Raw genomic sequence first — 18,862 nt, 5'->3', positions numbered from 1 at the left:
TGTTGTTTCGATAAATACCATCCACAAAAAAGCACATTTGCTTGGTTTCTATACTCGTGCTGCCGCCAATAAGCTTTTGATTACAAAATCCGACCGCAGTGTTTAGTTGAGATGGTGAGAAACTAGACCATAGATTAGTGGAAACTGGTTCTCTAGAGTGATGAATGAAAGTTCAATCTTTACCAGTTGGATGGCAGAGTCTGGGTTTGGCATATGCATGGAAAACACCATTTGTCAAAATGCATTGGGCCTACAGTAAAGTTTGGCGGAAATAGAATTATGGTCTGGAGATGTTTTTCGTGGTATGGACTGAGACCCCTGATCCCAATTCATGATAAGCTCAACGCCAACTCTACTGCATTATTCTAGACAAAAATTCGCTTCCGACACTGTGGCAGTTTCATGAGTGGATCATTGTTACTTCCAGTGTGACAAAGCTGCTTGTCATGTTACGAGGTGCACCATGGAATGGTATCATGACAAAGGGGTGAACCAAATAGGTTAGCCTGACAAGAATCCAGATTTGAATTCCTTAGAAAATTTCTGGGGCGAGTTGGATCTCCAAATTAAGGGTTGCAGCAACCGTCCAAAAGCGGTGAAAGAGTTTGCATGTCGTCTACAAGCCGAGTGGAAGAATATACTACTGACCATCATCCAAACACTGTCCATTTGTGGAAAGCAAGCGCCGGACGGCTTAGGCTGTAATTTCCACAGGTAGAGGCTGGCTCTAAGAACTATTGAATATGAATACATTGCATTTATCTCTTTTATCACAATTGTCCAATTCTTATTGGTAGATAGTATAGTATTTCTGATACAAAATCTTTTAGCTACAATGAATAGCTAAAAATGTGTACTAGCATAAAAAGGAATTTCAAAATGTCTTTTGATATATGAAATTTTTTTAATCAATTATGCTACAGCCATTATTAGCTACATTGCTATATTTGCACCTGTGGAAGATTAATTTTCCTCCTATAAGCGGTATGTTACTTCTGCTTCGAGGTGAATTTGCTCCAAGCTTTTTGAGGTTCAATGCATTGCTAAAATTGAGTGCAACAAGGAGATTCTTTAAACTTGTTTTGGTAAGTAATGATAAAACATATACAATTCGTTTTATCCATGCTAATATAATTATAAATTTTAAATATGGTTATTTATTAAAAGCATTGTCTGTTTTATGATATTTGTAAATATATGTGAAAATTACCTTTCAGCAGGTTTATGGCATAAATGTAAATCAGCTTTTAATTGTGATGAATCATATAGAAATACACTTTTGAATATCGAAGGATCCTATTCGGACGAAAAATAGGGATTTTACTTTTCATGCTGAAAATATCATAATATAATTTTTATTATTTAAAAAAACAGCTATAGTAAACTGGAAAATATCAGTAATTATACTGAATACAATTTTTTTTGTCAACATTACGACCAACCAACAAAGAAAGAGATTATAATACAAAAATTAAATTTTACCCAATGAAATGGTTTAAAAATTTGAAGAAAATACTTAAAAATAAAATGAGGTATACGACTGAATAATCTAACTATTTTTATTATAATTTTTAACACACAAAATATTACGCCCTTTTATAAAAGTAAAACAAAAATTTATGTGAAGCTATTTAAACAATAAGAATATAAAACATATTAATAGGAATATGTTAAAAATTAATATAAAAGAAATTCTCTAGAATCAAATAAATTCCTGAATCATGCATCTTATTTTTATGCAATATATTAGATCTTATTTTCTATTTCTTACAACGTGCCAAGCAAAAATAATAAAAACAAATTTTCCATTTAGAAAAAAAAGTGTTACAGTGCTTAACAGCAAGATATTATCGATTTTATACAAAAAAAATTATTATATTTGGAGACATAGATAGATCTTCATTGATAAGTGACAATTCTACCGTGTCTAATACTAATGGATATTCTACCATAAAATGACAGTCTTAATCTAAAATTGAACTACTTATTTATAGATTGATGATCTGAGTGATTTAAAGGAGCATGGGCGAGAAGAAGTTTCTTTTTCAAAAGGCTCTTGTTTTGTTTCTGAGCCATCTGTCAATTCTAAATCAAAAATGACTTCTTAGAAACAGGATAGCAGAATAAGAAGGAAAAAAATTATCAAAATAAAGGAAGCAAATACAATATGAACTTCAATGCTATCACAAAATTTAATTCCCAAATGTTTAAATATTAAAAAAATGCATTTCTTGTCTTTAAAATATGCTAAATAAGGGATAAACAAAACTGAAGTTTAATTAAAAGCAATTGAAAAGGAAAATAGACGAGTTAAATGCTATATTAATAAGTAATATTATAGATATAGTCTATTTAAAATGTGTCGGGAAAAGGAGGAGTGAAAGAAAAAATATACAGGATGTAGTTAGGTTAGGTATACAGGATGTAGTTAGGTTAGAAAATGGTAAAGAACTAATTCGGGAGAGTTTTTCTTTATTCCTTAAACATAGTCAAATAGGAAGCCTCAGATATGGCGGTGGAAATCTTCCGGTGCGTATAGAAAGGTGAGGTAATACCATTGAAGAAGCATGCCTCCTACTGGAGGGGTTGTTCTGTGGCAGGTGATGACATTTAGGACACAACCATTGTTCCCTTTAAAACAAATTCGGTATCTCGGTAATTCTATTATTCCGCCAGTTTATATCAAATCAAAATTAATCTAGTTATCATTCCTACAAGATAGGCTTGGAACGATTGAATGTTTAACGGGTGCATTAGACACAAAATGTTGATACCTTACTAAAAATAATCTACCGAGAAATCTAAAAAAAAAAGATATTTATTTTCCGCATTTTTTAACTATAACATTTTGGCAGAATCATAAATGACAAAAGAACATTATTATTATATGCCATATAATCATGTTGTTTATAAAAGTGTCAACTTAATCAATCGGGAAGATGGAAAAATAAGTGAAATTAAAAAAACAGAATAATTGCATTAAACATTTTCAAACCGTTTCCTTGTAGATTCCCATATTGTAACAAAAAATTTTTTATATTATCTGGTAAGAATAATGTAATAATATCAGATCAGAATAACATAACAAAAACAGTGATATATATTGCTCTTTTTTGAGTATATTCATTCCACATAATCGATTTAGTCCAACATTTGATTACTTTACAATCCTAAAATAGAGAAAGCAGAAATGCTCACTTAAAAAACGAACAGAGACCCATTCACGTACTTTCGAGCGATTTACATCATGCACTCCTAAAAACAGAGTTGTTACAGGTCTCAAATGTGTTCAAATGATGAGATCTAAACAAACAGAATCTATTCGGAGCGTTCACTTCGAAAGGAATGTTTTATGTAAAATCCGTAGGATTTAACTTACAAGCACAAGAGGTAGTTCGTTATTCGTTGGCAATCACGATCAAGGTACGATCTTAAACAAGAAAAGCTCGTTTAGACAGCATGTGAGCTTTCTCCAAGAGATTACCGTAGAAAATGTCTCTTTTAGGGCGCTCTATTTGCCACCGAGGGTAATAAAATGGCGACACTGTGGCGTACACTCATGCGAGTTTATTACGAATTCAGAAAAATATTTTCTTTTCACTATACATGTTTTTCGTAAACCCTCTTTCATTGATTTATTTGATTTTGAATATTCACATTCGGTAAAATTCTGCAGTTAATTATGGAGAAGAAGAATTTTGAATTCTAATTCTAAATGACTCATTTTACTTGGGAGATGAACTAATTAAGCTATTTTAGTTGTTAAAATGCAAATACTTTTCCTCAAATGTCTGCATCTAATTCATAATGTCTTATAATCATAATTTTTCACGTAAAAAATTTAGAAATATATCAGAGTAAAATATATTAAAATATATACAGAAGAGTAATAAATAAACAAAATTGAGTAAAAATAATATTAAAAGTTAAAACTCAAATAAAAAATATGGTTATGACTTCATGGTCAATAAATTGCTCATGGAGCAACAGGTAGGATTGTCGGACGCAAAAATTAATAAATGGTTTCGAAGTATGTATGGATAGTAAAATATGCAAAATTCCATTAATATTTAAAGTATAAAAATACTACCATGGAAATAAATGATATTAATTATAAAACTGACCGAAATTAATCTTTATTTAATCAACATTTGAATCCATTGTTCCACAGACAAAATTTTCATTGTGCTGAGTATTTCAATTACAAAAAACTCTATTATCGGTTTTTACCAGCATTTTCTTTCCTCTATATTTCTCTCTCCATACCTTTCACAGTCTGCATGCAAAATTTAGATTCATTCTGCTCATTAGCGTTAGAAGCAGATGTTTCCAAATGAGGAACGTTATGGAAAGTTATTCGCAAATTCATTTAAGTTCTAAATTTTGAACTGAAAGAAGAAAATTTTTAAATTTATTTTTTGAATTGTTAAATATCATTCTAATCGTAAAAAAAAACACACACACTAATTTTACAAAAAATATTCGATCGAAATCGGTAATCTTATCAACAATGAAATCGCCAATCTTATCAGATCGCCAAAATAATAAATGTGCAACTTAATGAGGCAAAAAATTATTAAATAAAGCTGAAATAATTTTACCAGTAAAATTAATAAGCACGCTTTTTTAAGTTACTATGATGGCGACAAGCTTAAGGAGCATATTAAAATAGATTTTAACCAAGAAACAACAAGTTCTAATAAAATAATAAAATATAGGAATAATAAATATAGGAACCAGTTTTTATTACTGTATTTTTGAGAATGAAATGAAATGAAAAAATTATCGGTATTAATTTCATGCTTCATAATTATTAAAATTTTAATTTTCAGAAATTTATCATTATTACAATCAGAATTTTATTATTATTACAAGGTATTCAATAACAAGAAAAACAAAGGAGGAATCCGTTTCCTTTAAATCTGATTTAGTTTCAGAATTTGACAATACAAAAAAAAAATGTGTCCAGATTTCAATTTCAAATAGTTGTTTTATCTTTTGCATTGAAATTATCATATTTTATAGCACTTTATTGTATTTTTTTTCTTATATCGGATTGTGAGTGATAGCAATAGTGATTCGTACTGTCTCGAATTTGAATTTTTTTTTTTCCAGAAAATTAATTCTATGGTAAGGAAGACAATTTTACAGATAATTCTACTGAATACTGGATGGATGCCGGTGCTGGGAACAAATTTTGTGATTTTTTAGACAAAATCAAAGATTCAAGAAACTATAATAAACTTGGCGTTCATTTCATTAGATCACGAGTTACGACCCTATTTTTGGAAGCTTCTTCGACACATGGAAACTACTAAAAAGAGAGACAGAGTTGAAGTTAGTCAACTATTGAGTTGGTGAGAATAGCAGACGATTTGACAGTCATAATTAGTCGTGCAAAGTTTCTCCTGCGAATTCTCTCTATGTTATTTCATTTATTTATTATTGAGTTGCTTCTTGTGTGGTATGCTTACTGCAAATTTCATGTGCCAGTTTTCTTTGTGTTTTGTTGTCTGTATGCTTGTGTTTTCCGGTATAATAAAATGTCGTTGTCTATTATTGAATCTATTGGACTTTCCATTTTTCAACATACATTTGGATTTCAAAAAAAAATAAATATTCATAACAACATTACGAGTTTTTCACAATTGATAAATAACATAAGTTATAATAAACAACACTTTAAAATGAATATCATGAATCCAGATGTTTTTTAATTTCTTTCATCAAATAATTTAAATTGTACTTTAAAACCGACTTTCTCTGAAATGCAGTTTAGTAACGTGTATTTAATAATAAAGAATAATTGAATAGAGGTTACAGAATATGAACTACATATTAGAAGAAGAAAGCAGAAAACGTCAATGTGCTTATAGTAAAATATAGTCAAAATCTTCCTCTTTCATTAATTATATGCTTCAATTAACTTTATATAAATCTAATCAATAGTAAATGAATTATACTAATAATTTATATTAATGGCTTAATTTATAAACTCTTTCAACAAATTTATCCATACAGTCAGAAATCCTTATTATGAACATCTGTGAAAGCTTTTCACAAAGATGTTTTCTAAGAAATCGAGGATGAAAATTACTATTCAGTGAATTGGTAATGCAAATTGGCTCTTCATCTTAATAAATAATCTCATAATTGTAAATGTATGGAATAATATTCCACATAATTACAAATAGGCTTAGCGTTTACAATTGTATGGAATGGCTCTTATGTATCTTTTATTACCTCTAATGCACATTTTCTGCTTATTGTTCATAATAAATACTTAGTCGATTGTGCCACAGCTTTATTATTGTAAGAGGATTAATATTAAATCAATGTTATTAAAATCTTTCGCAAATATTAATTAAGTTTATGTTATAGTTATAATGAATTAGATTCTAAATAATAAATAATAGTAAATAAGAAGCATTTCGTGATTACTATCAATGATGATTGCTATAAATTAATTATAGTTATTAAAGTTTATAAATATCATTTAAATCAAAAATCCATTTATTGTAAAATAGTTTAGAGGATTTTCTTGAATTCAAATATCTCAAATTTAACAAATCTATATTCGTGAAAGCTTTCTCATTGATAAGGTAAAATGTCGATATTGCTGGTTCTTGGCATTTTAAAATTTCTGTAAACTTTAGATGGAAATTTAAGACAAATTTAAATGTATAAAATAGCAAATATACTTCTCGAAAAAGAACAACGAAGTACTATATTGATTATCAGTCGCATTTCGTGACCATTTGGTTCTGGGAGGGATATTAGTCGTAATGAATTACGTTTAAAACGTTTAGATATATTTTCGCATCACTGTTTATGTCAAATTTCGAGGCATTAAAGCCGTGATATTTTAATTGTCTTAAAAAATTCTCTTCATTTTTTACAATAATGTATCTAATCGAAACCATCATGACATCATGCTGCCACTAAAAAAAGTAAAGGTACAATTCATCTACCTTTCATCGTAATTTCTTATTGTAATTTTATTATTATAATTTAATTATTATTGTAATTTTATTATTATAATTTAATTATTATTGTAATTTAATTATTATAATTTAATTATTATTGTAATTTAATTATTATAATTTAATTATTATTGTAATTTTATTATAATTTAATTATTGTAATTTTATTATTATAATTTAATTATTATTGTAATTTTATTATAATTTAATTGTTAAGAAACTATCAATCCATAAGTAAACAATGTGCAAAAACACCTATATAATTTTTCTGAATCTATATAATAATAAAATATAAAATATACATTGTATTTAGAGAGCGCTAATGCTGCTGCAACTAAAACACAAATGAACTTAACCAAATTAGAAATAAATATTAAGTTAATAGTCAAAGAATCAAAAGGATTAACTGAATCCGGCCCGAAGACTTTTTCAAGGGTCACCCTCAGGCAAGGATTCAAACCAGGGATTTTTTCTGTGAGGGGTCTGACTTTTCGTCCAACAAATTGACCCCTCGTGACCCGAAAATCCCAGAAAATTGAGGTTTTAGAGATAAATTAGTATCACAAGATTAAAACAAGTAAAAACACTAGCAAAAAACAAACCAAATAAGACCACAGCAAATCAAACCACAAGATACATGAAAAAAAAAAAGTAATATAAACACAAGGCAAATTACTTACAAAATGAAAGTACAAATCTGAAGAAAACTACTTGAGGTTAAAACGTGCTATTGTAGATGTATTTCGTTGAACTAAACTAAGATTTAATTTTTCCACGTTTACAGCTATATCCGCCTCCCACGTTTCGTCATAATGTATCGTCATCAAACTTGAAGCGCCATCTATTGAATTAAAACTCAAAGCTAACAAACCAGAGGAAGTCAGAAATTAAACAGACCCTCTCTTATCAAAACTTCTATATTGCAAAAGTTTTTGGGAAATTCGTTAATAGTTAAATTTTTAATGAGATTGTTTGTTGCTAAGATATAAGAGCTTTTATTATTGCAAATTTTTTTAATTCTGTTAAATTGTGAAAATATCAAATTTTTTAAAATTTTAGAGTTTAAATTAGAATGGTAGTTACTAAGTTTAATTATTTTAAAGTTAAATTCATCCCTTTTATCATAAATACCTATCAAAGTTTTTCCATTGTCAATTTCTATATTTAAATCTAAATAATTAGCTTTAAGTTGATTTTCGTTTGTTTGAGTTAAAACTAATTCTTTTGGGTAACAATTAATAATATCATTAGGATTATCCACATTTAACAAAATTAAGTCATCAATATATCTCCAGCCTATTATTAAGTTAAGTTTAATTATTTCTTTTTCATAATAATGTAGGAAAATATTGGCTAACGCACTTGAAAAAGCTGTTCCCATTGGAATTCCTTTTTCTTGTTTATAAAACTTTATTCCGTTAAAAACATAGTTTTCTTTAATATTAAATTTACATAACTCTAACCAATTAGTTTTTGTAATAATATCTCTATTTAAATATTCTTCATATATATTAGTACAGACATCTATTAACTTTTCATGAGGTAGATTAGTGTATAAATTTTCAAAATCATAAGTATTAAGCTTATTAAAATTGTTATCCTTTAGAAAGTCCAAAATATCTTTGTTACTATTGATAATAAAATTATCTTCCTCTTTAATTTTGTTTAGGACAATTTTTAAGTATTTAAAGAAATGTTTTCCCATATAGTAATTGTAACTGCTAGTGCTACAAGTTACGAATCTAAAATTTATTGGTTTTTTATGAAATTTTATTGTTGGGAAGAGGTAAGGGTAGTTTAAAGAGCAAGTTTTTATTTTAATTTTTTTAGCGAAAGCTAGCATCCTTTTATCCAATTCTTTTTTCCCGGTGTTAATTAATTTGTAAGTTGAATTAGAGTTATATTCCTTAGTTAGAAGTTCTTTATATTAATATTTACAAATTAAACCGAAATTATTTGCCGATTTATCTATTACTGTAATAACAAACCTCTCTTTTAAATTTTTTATTTCTTTTTTCAAAGTTTTGTTGAAATAAATTCCTCGTTCTTTAGTTCTAACGTTGTCTGCATTAAATTCTGTTTTAATGTCTTCTAAAATCCTTACTTTCCATTCTCTGAAACCTTCTGGAGGCCAATGGTATTTCCTAGATAATTTGGAAATAAAAATATCCAAATCTTGTCCGATAGAAATTAAGATTTTTTTAATGTTAACTTTTTCTCTTAATCTAAATTTCGTGCCCCTTTCCATCAAATCTCTTAAAGAGTTAGAATCTATAATTTTTAAATTCCCTGTTATAATATGTCCTTTATCAGCATCTATATAATCTTTATAAATATCTTTATTACAATTACAGTCTGTCTTGTCTATCTTATTTAAATTTTTGCTATAGTAATTATAGTTACAGATTCTTTTTCTTAAAGTTGCTGAATAACTAAATGCTATTGAAGCTATTGCATTATCCTTTAAAGGAAAAAATTCTTTATTGTTGTGCATAACTTTAGGTAACTTTAGGTTTTCGAAGCAAATATCCAAAAATCTCACTACACAGTATTCTTTATTTAAATTACTTTTAGTTTTAAATAGTAAATCGTTTTTTCCTATATTAAGCTTGAATTTGATAAGATCTAGAATTATGTATTTAGTGAATGAATTTTCAAACTTTAAATCTTCAAATTTGTTATTAATAAACCATCTAATTTTATTTTTTCTAAAGCCAAATAGATATTTCTTAATTTTAAGAATATTTTCATTATTATGTTCCAAATTACACAAATTTTGAAAATCCTCAGTTACTATATCAAAATTGCCGCCTCTACCTTTTCCTCTCTTAAATCTTTTACTTTTGTTTTCATTATCTAGAAAGTCTTTAAAGATGTTAAGTTTGTTATAAATACAAATGTTATCCAAATCCCCGTAACCTTCTCCATTTAATTTACTATTGAGTCCATAAGGAAACAAAGTTTTTAAATTACATATATAAATATTTTCCAAGTCTAATCTTTTATTTAAATCAATAATATTATCTTCCAGAATGTAAATATTAATGTTATCAAAATTATGACATTGGAAGTGTAGTAGCTCATAATCAAAAGACTCATTTTTACTAAAGTTTTTAATGGCAGATCTGTGGCCATTTACTCGTTTATTTAGTTCAGTACTGGTTTGTCCTATGTAATTCAAATTACATTCTTTGCAATTTAATAAATAAATAAGATTTTTATTTTTACAGAACAATTCTAGATTTGAAATTTCGTTATTAATTTGTTCTTTATTAGCAAGTGGACAAGTCTTACATTTTTTGTTATTACAAATTCGATATTTTTTAGTATTTTTAAATTTTTTTAAACGAAACAATTGTGCAAGTAACTTTTTGTCCATGGATGCTCCAAGCACAAAGCTATCCACAGTGCCCCTTGGTAAAGCGCGCGACGGGCCATGCGCTATGAGAAATTCTTTTATTGACCTTTGCATAATTTATTTAATGGTACCTAAAAGAAAAAAAACTCTCCTTGCCTCAACAATCCGGAAATTTCGAATCAAATCCAAAAAAGGGGGAATTTTTATTATTAAAGGATGCATTTAGTGGATAAGCGCAAATGCAGCTTAATTCCAACTAGATGCAAGAATAAGAAACTATCAATCCATAAGTAAACAATGTGCAAAAACACCTATATAATTTTTCTGAATCTATATAATAATAAAATATAAAATATACATTGTATTTAGAGAGCGCTAATGCTGCTGCAACTAAAACACAAATGAACTTAACCAAATTAGAAATAAATATTAAGTTAATAGTCAAAGAATCAAAAGGATTAACTGAATCCGGCCCGAAGACTTTTTCAAGGGTCACCCTCAGGCAAGGATTCAAACCAGGGATTTTTTCTGTGAGGGGTCTGACTTTTCGTCCAACAAATTGACCCCTCGTGACCCGAAAATCCCAGAAAATTGAGGTTTTAGAGATAAATTAGTATCACAAGATTAAAACAAGTAAAAACACTAGCAAAAAACAAACCAAATAAGACCACAGCAAATCAAACCACAAGATACATGAAAAAAAAAAAAAGTAATATAAACACAAGGCAAATTACTTACAAAATGAAAGTACAAATCTGAAGAAAACTACTTGAGGTTAAAACGTGCTATTGTAGATGTATTTCGTTGAACTAAACTAAGATTTAATTTTTCCACGTTTACAGCTATATCCGCCTCCCACGTTTCGTCATAATGTATCGTCATCAAACTTGAAGCGCCATCTATTGAATTAAAACTCAAAGCTAACAAACCAGAGGAAGTCAGAAATTAAACAGACCCTCTCTTATCAAATCTTCTATATTGCAAAAGTTTTTGGGAAATTCTTTAATAGTTAAATTTTTAATGAGATTGTTTGTTGCTAAGATATAAGAGCTTTTATTATTGCAAATTTTTTTAATTCTGTTAAATTGTGAAAATATCAAATTTTTTAAAATTTTAGAGTTTAAATTAGAATGGTAGTTACTAAGTTTAATTATTTTAAAGTTAAATTCATCCCTTTTATCATAAATACCTATCAAAGTTTTTCCATTGTCAATTTCTATATTTAAATCTAAATAATTAGCTTTAAGTTGATTTTCGTTTGTTTGAGTTAAAACTAATTCTTTTGGGTAACAATTAATAATATCATTAGGATTATCCACATTTAACAAAATTAAGTCATCAATATATCTCCAGCCTATTATTAAGTTAAGTTTAATTATTTCTTTTTCATAATAATGTAGGAAAATATTGGCTAACGCACTTGAAAAAGCTGTTCCCATTGGAATTCCTTTTTCTTGTTTATAAAAATTTATTCCGTTAAAAACATAGTTTTCTTTAATATTAAATTTACATAACTCTAACCAATTAGTTTTTGTAATAATATCTCTATTTAAATATTCTTCATATATATTAGTACAGACATCTATTAACTTTTCATGAGGTAGATTAGTGTATAAATTTTCAAAACTTTAGATGGAAATTTAAGACAAATTTAAATGTATAAAATAGCAAATATACTTCTCGAAAAAGAACAACGAAGTACTATATTGATTATCAGTCGCATTTCGTGACCATTTGGTTCTGGGAGGGATATTAGTCGTAATGAATTACGTTTAAAACGTTTAGATATATTTTCGCATCCCTGTTTATGTCAAATTTCGAGGCATTAAAGCCGTGATATTTTAATTGTCTTAAAAAATTCTCTTCATTTTTTACAATAATGTATCTAATCGAAACCATCATGACATCATGCTGCCACTAAAAAAAGTAAAGGTACAATTCATCTACCTTTCATCGTAATTTCTTATTGTAATTTTATTATTATAATTTAATTATTATTGTAATTTTATTATTATAATTTAATTATTATTGTAATTTTATTATAATTTAATTATTGTAATTTTATTATTATAATTTAATTATTATTGTAATTTAATTATTATAATTTAATTATTATTGTAATTTTATTATTATAATTTAATTATTATTGTAATTTTATTATAATTTAATTATTGTAATTTTATTATTATAATTTAATTATTATTGTAATTTTATTATAATTTAATTGTTGTAATTTTATTATTATAATTTAATTATAATTTAATTTTATTATTATAATTTAATTATTGTAATTTAATTATTATATTTTATTTATTATTTTAATTTCATTTTTTATTCATCTTATAAATTACAAATAAACGGAATTCTTTTGTTTTTATATTTAGAACAATGGAAATTGCCATGCAATAAAATAATGGATGGAAAAATGAAAATGGTTTTCATATAAAAAAAACACAATATAATCTATTGTCGGAAATTCGACAAAGTATATTTTTGAAAATTTGCGAAAACTGAGAAAAGATTTGAGCGATTATTAAATTGGTGTCATTAAAAAATCCTTTATTTAAATTTTGAAATGAATAAAATTCATTTTCGAGTAATAATGGTTTCGGAAGTTAATACGGAGAAATGCCAAAATACAGTTTAATTCTTAATTCATTAAAATTCTAATAAAAAAATTTCAAAGCAATCAGTCCGAAGTGCATTTTCTCACCCCGGAAGGCATATATGTGCCAAATCTGGCTGTTGTAGGATATACAATCTGTTTGTATATTCTACAGCAGACTGTAGGACACAGACACACACACACACACACACACACAAAATAGTTCTTTTTATTATTAAAAGAAATTAAAACGAGGATATACTATTAGTGTTTGATTATATACCAATAACATATTCCTTATCTATTGAAATTACCAAACGAACCACCATACTGTTAAAATACCAAATAGGTTGTCAGAAATTATATAATTATAATGTTCATTTACTTAATTGATGCTATAAATACTACTACTAGTAGAAGGCGGTATTCGGCGACAATTAGTCTCTTTTGAAAACAAGTCGCTATGATCAATGGTTGCTAAAAATACATAGATATATCAAGATCAAGATATATTTTAATGTATCTAGATCTTACCGGATTCCATACCAAACATTTTTCAATCTTCAAATTTTGATAAACATATAACTCATACCATTTTAAAAGCCATACACAGTTCTGTGCATTAAACTAATGGTTTCCCTAGTTTCCGGTGAATAATCTTTAAGTATCCAATATCAACACTGAAAGAGCTGCATTATTTCAAAATGAACCCATTTCAAAATATTTCCTTTTGCTTAGTTCTCAATTTATACCTTTATTGCCACACAAAATATCTTTTTCTGATTTTGTGAAATGTGTCTTAAATAGAAAAACTTACTCAGCATCGAAAAATAAGCCAATTTCTTTTTTTATATCTTGCTCATCAATAAATAATAGAAAAATATCAGAAAGATAGATTAGTAGCAAAAATGAAAAAAAAAAAAATATTGCTTCTCTTGAAAAACGAATTATATTGCCGTAAATTATCGTTAAAATATTTTTAAAATTCATTTACTATTGAAAACAATTATACGTTAAGAAACTATATGATACTGAACGAAATCTTAGGAATCTAAAAATTAGTTAAATATAATTTTTTGTGGTGTAAAACTCGGAAGCAATGATTAAAGTACTCATAGCATCACTTAATTTTTAATTAATTTTCATTTAAAAAATAACACCGGATTGCACATTTCCGTGCTCCAAAGAATATATGTACCAATTTTTGCAGCTTTTTTTCAAATGCTCAAGCCTATAGAGCGTCTTCATATACTTATGCTAGTGTTCATATACTTTCATCTTTTTTCTTTTTTGCAAGAAGCAACATGCTTTATGCAAATTATTTATAGAAAAAATGCCCACAAACGAACAAAAGGAAAAAATAAGGAATATTAACGAAAATAATAATTCGGCCCAAAGATTTGAATCAGAATCATCCTCAGACTGGGACTCAGACCAGGGAGTTTTTCCATGAAAGGCTGACAATCGTCCGGAGAACTAGAATCAATCAAAGATGCTTTTCCTAAATTTTCTATGTTTGAATTTCTAATCTCCTTTATTTTTTGTGATTCGGTTTTACATCCTTGATTTTTTTATTTTTATATTATATGCATATTTTCCTAAAATCGAAGTTTCTTTGGATTCTCAAGTGAAGAAGTTTCAATTTTTCGATAATTGTCACACGAAAAAAATCCCTTGATTGCATCGCTGTCTTAAGCAACTCTTAACAAAGACATCGGATATTTTCAATATTTTTTTTCCGTTTCCAATCGATGACGGGACGTACTTCCTACGGGGAGGGTTGTACCGTGGCCGGTGATTGCCTTTAGGACTCAACCACAGTTCCCGCCAATGTTGCTGTTGCGGCGGTCCGGTCATTCAGTTTTTATGGTTTAAATCTGTGTGCCTTCTTGGCGGGTCGGAGAGTTAGATGGCTGACTTTACGTTACCAATCAATTTTTTTTTTACTTCTTTATACATTATTAACTTCAGACTTTCAGAAATATTTTATTTCTAATCTATTGGGTTTATTTAAATGTTTCAGCATTTACATGATCTAATTCCAATATTTTTCCTCATAAGTTTTTCTAATATTTCGGATTATTTTGATAGTATAGTTTCTTGTTTAATAATTGTTTCATTTAACTTTGAATTTCTTTAGAAATAAGAAAATAACTGACACTTTTAATGAGAGTATTAACGCATGTACACAAAGCAATTATTAATAAAAAATAAATGATATATCACCAATATATAATAGACAGTGGCATAGCCGAATACTGCGATAGGGGTATGAACAGATCATGGCCATATTCTATTCAGACGAATTACCTTTATTGAAGCAATCTCTACAGACTACACCAGCCGTGCACAGAGACGAACCAGACAGTCCCCCAGTTCCTCTCCATGTCTCTTGTCTGACAGCTGGGAATTGAGCTCTGAAATACATCACTTAGGCTGTCTGCTTTAAGTCTTTTGCAGTAGAGTTTGCTCCACGATAAGTGTTGAAGCGGAAATTAAACTCAGAATATTTTCTCTAAGTCTTAAAATTTTATTTTCCTGTTCATGTCTTTATAAAAAAGGTTTCTCAAAAATTCCCTTTATTTTGAAAAAAGAAAAAAAAAATACAAGAATGATGGATTTTTATTTTACATCTGAAGACATAAATTTTAAACTTTTGAGAGACTACGTTATATTTCAGTGATATCCAGAGTGGAATCAATGATACTTAAGTTTATTTCTTTGCATATTTTGAGGACATTTTTGTGTTAAGGTGTGTGAAAGCTAAGCAAACTGTTCATTGCTGAAATCTTTAAGTTATACTGGTTTTGTTAGAAAATTTTAACTAAAAAAGACTTAACTTGCGAATCTAAAACTTTGAACAGTAAATTTATATCTGGATGTTTAATGATCATAATGAAAAGGTTATCTACTCTTTTGACCGTAGTGAAATTTAGAGCGTTTTGCATTGGACAACGAGATTTTATTTTAAAGGAAAGATAATAACCAACAGCTAATAATAATTAATATCTCCTAGTAATTTATTTATGCATGTAGAATTTTGTAATAATTTTGGTATAAATGTTCGCTACTAAATATCCTGTAGTTGACAATGAGTGAGTTAACTAAATGTTTGCTATATGGACAATTTTCCGTTATCACTGGGCCAAATATCTGACGCTATTATTTAAAAATATGTTTGACTACTATTTATTTATAGTATATTCTACCTAACACCAATATTTGATGACAACTGGTATCAGTATTTCAGTTTGTCATTGGATGACTCCGTGTTCGCTTGCAACTTGCGTCAACTTTGCATGGTCTGGCGTCAGTATCTGGTTACTATATATGTTATGATGTCGGCGATATCTGGTGACAGTTAGTATCTCTATTTTAGTCTGGCTACCGTTGGGGACCACTATAATGTGAATTGCACCTTACTATCAGGTGCGATTCACAGGCAGACGAACAGACAAACTTATATAATTCCAAAAATGTTTCGGATTCAGAAAGTTTAAAATGTGGAGATTCTTCAAAACTTAGAAATAAAATTTGATAATTATTTTTTATTTCGTATATGAAAAAGTAAAAATCATCTCCAGAACTCGAAAGCAGGAGGGACATTTTTTTGGTTTGAATTTACGTAGAGGTATAGAATATTTCATTCATTTATGACTTCCAACTCTAATTTTATGAAGGTTGAAATCATACGATGGATATTTTAAGGGAATACAACTTCTCAAATTTTTTCCAGCTAAGTGTCACATAACATGGATGATTCTAAATTCGTGTTACAGATTCGGAGGAGTGACGGAGAACAAGAATACAAAGATATTTGTGACTAATAAAATGGATCGAGACATGGATTTCATATTCAAATATTATTCTTATCGTTGTTCTCTACATCCTCTATAAATTTGTTATATAAATTTGGAATCATCCAATATCCCTATGAGCCCTGAACGCCCGAATGGCTCCGTTCGACAGGGGCCTGATTTAGTCATTTTGGGATGGTTAAAGAAGTTTAAAGGGTGAAAGGTATTTCTCGACGAGGTATATCTTTCTTTTCGTTAAACTCATTGATCCGACGGCCGGCGTCCTTGCATAGGGGTAGCGCATCTTCCCCGTGATCAGGGCGTCCCGGTTTCGAATCCCGGTTCGGGCATAATTGTTCTTCATCTGTGTTCTATCTGTGAGGTGTGTGAATGTGCTCCCTGTAAAAAGGGGTTGTGCAAGCGAATGTGTGAGTTTCATCTTCATATGAGCTAGAAGTCAGACTACTGCCCTTGGGTGATCAGGGGTCTTTATTCTCAGAAGCTACTGCACCTCCATTTCGTGGTAGCGCGGACACGACATCATCATCATTGATCCGATCCAAAGCACCTGACTCAGGCCCCTGTAGAGCGGGGTCATATTGGGCTGCCAGGGCTCATAGTGTTATAGGTTAAAAATGATTCAAATAAAGGATTGGAAATCACTTTTAAGTCCTAATTTCTCAGATATTGCATCAATTAAAGAATTTTAATCCTGAAGTTGTTTCTTGTATTGGTCCAATGATTCATTTAAATTATTTTTTGTATCTTCAAAAGTAACAGAATGAGTAGAAAATGAAAGTTTTTACAACTGGGACTTGCTTAACTTGTCTCCATTAATGGGGAGTTTATGAAGTCGTCAGATCCTCTTTGTAATAAGTCTCTTACTGGTCAAAATCCAATAAATATTATCATATGCACATGTAGAATATATCCCGAAAATTGTCATGGAAACTACTTCAATAGATAGTGTACCTGATCGGTTAAAAATAAGTTTAATTTTCAGATTTTATGCTAGACATAAAATATTTCCACAAGACACGATATTTTGCAATTACTACGTCTCTGCAACCTGCAAGTATCTTTTATGCAATGAACGCAACACTTTCACTGAACCCATAATTTCAATATTTGAAGCAAATAATAGTTCTGCAAGTCAACGCTTCTGTTTAATTCCTCTTTGAAGTGTTTAACTTGAGTTTCGACTCTTCATAAGATTCTAAGCATTCCCCATTTATTCTATAGAGGAAATGGCTAAAATATATTTATACTACACAAGCAATTGTGATTTCGGAAGTCGTTGCATTGCTATGTTATGTGAATTTTGGGAAATATCATGAATAATTAAATGGGTACTATACAAGGAGAAATCTCAAAATTTACTATAATTCACGAATGTGAGGAATAACTGTGCTCATTCCTAGAATTGGTGCATTGTCAAGTATTTCAGACATGTTTAATAATTAAGAAAGGATGTATATTTTAGTAACATACAAGAAGTTAACAAGATTATATTTTAACAACAGAATAATCATATTTTCATGAATTTCACTTTTATGAAACATTTATAGGGAAATATATATACAGTATTACATAAAATCTTTTAAACAAACATCTGAATGTTATTTAACACTTTTATATAAATTTTAATTCGATATTTCAAAAGTATAAATTTCTCTGAAGCCGAATAAAGCCCATTTTGAGTTATTTTTAACTCCGCAATCCTGCCTCAACCTATATTCTCTATATCTCGTATTTTTAATAGTTCTTACCTACCAATTTAAAACGATTGAAAATGATATTATTTTAGATGTTCAGATATTTCTTCTTCTTTTTTTCAATTCCTACTATTAGTTCATACTCCCCCTATATATATCTTGTTCAAATTTTCAATCTTTAGTAAAATACTTTTTATTCATCCACTCAAATTAAAATACATTCTTTAAACTTGTAGTGGATGACACTTGATGTTGACAGTTTTTTTCCAATATTAATTAATCAATTAAATTTTTCCAGTAATTTCTATTTGGTCACCAAAGTCGCCAAGTTTCTCGCCAAACTTTGAGATTACTGACGCGACACCTGTTTATAAATAATATAAGATAAATATAAATAATATAAG

The sequence above is a fragment of the Argiope bruennichi genome, chromosome 8 (assembly GCF_947563725.1).
Source record: "Argiope bruennichi chromosome 8, qqArgBrue1.1, whole genome shotgun sequence".
Classification (NCBI taxonomy): domain Eukaryota; kingdom Metazoa; phylum Arthropoda; class Arachnida; order Araneae; family Araneidae; genus Argiope; species Argiope bruennichi.
This window is presented reverse-complemented; position numbering follows the sequence as displayed.